Source organism: Triticum dicoccoides, chromosome 6A (genome assembly GCF_002162155.2).
Source record: "Triticum dicoccoides isolate Atlit2015 ecotype Zavitan chromosome 6A, WEW_v2.0, whole genome shotgun sequence".
NCBI classification, from domain to species: Eukaryota; Viridiplantae; Streptophyta; class Magnoliopsida; order Poales; family Poaceae; genus Triticum; species Triticum dicoccoides.
Window position 1 is genome coordinate 91,682,298 of NC_041390.1, and position 1,213 is coordinate 91,683,510.

Below are 1,213 nucleotides of genomic sequence, written 5' to 3' on the forward strand. Positions count from 1 at the left end.
TTTTTGAGAGCGCTTCGCTCGTCCAGTTAAGCCGGTAGATTTTGCCACTAGGGTGAATAGTACTTGTATATATCGTCTTTTATTGAATCTTTCACTCGGTATATAATGAAAGTCATTCCCTGGCAAGCATTTTTATACAAATACAATTACTTAATCATGTTGATTCCAAATAAGTTTCAACAAAATTTAACTTAAAAAAATATTTATAGGGTGAATGTGCACCCCGGAGCACCAAATTCGCTTCCGTGCTACGGGATAATACGAAGAAAGTATAAAAAACAACGATCAAATGATTTTTCAATTTAGTTACACGCGCGCAGTGGCGGAGCCAGAAATTTTATGGAGCCTGGGCAAGTTGAGCCTAAATGTATAACCTAAAAAGAGTAAAATACACCAGAGGTTTTAAAAGTATTCCAAATGTGTCAAGTAGGTCCTAAAAGTTTGAAATCATTCACCACGGGTCCTATATGTGTATTTTGCCTGCGCCTTTTAGGGCCTACTTGACACACTTGGAATACTTCTAGGACCTCCAATGTATTTTACTCATCTAGAAATCAAAAATCGGGTGTTCCGATATATACAACATATAATATAGCACCAAAATTTCAAACTTCATATCCAACAAAATGTAATTTTAAAGTAAAGCTATCCATATCACATGTCATTGTTCAATTTCTTCCATCACGGTCAAAAGGATCTCTCACTTAATCATTTTTGGCAAAAGAAAGACGTATAACCAACCTTGCATAGAAGCAAACTCATTACGTTGCCAAAGTCCTGGAAGGCACTGCAAGATAAAAAAATGAATTTGTAATTAAAATAAATTTATTTGTGAAATGTAAATATATTCAAAATAGAAAGTTTGTAAGAATAGAGATGGTCAAATGGAACATACCGACAATGCGCTAAAGAAAAACATGAGGCAATGGAGACTTCATTATAGTAAATGTTCGAATAATATGTGGTACCACAAGTTCACAGTACAAAGCTACTTGCAACAGCTGCATATATGTATCATCAAATATTAAGTCTACAGTAAAGTAAACTAAAATCAGTTATATATTTCTTTCCCTCCTACCAGCAGAAAAACAACAAACTACACATCAAGAAATTTGCATCCTATGACGTAACCAGAAGGTAGAAATATTGCAGGTTGCGACTTCTTCATAGTTACCCTTTCTATAATTTCCAACTGCAAAATATATAATTTTTC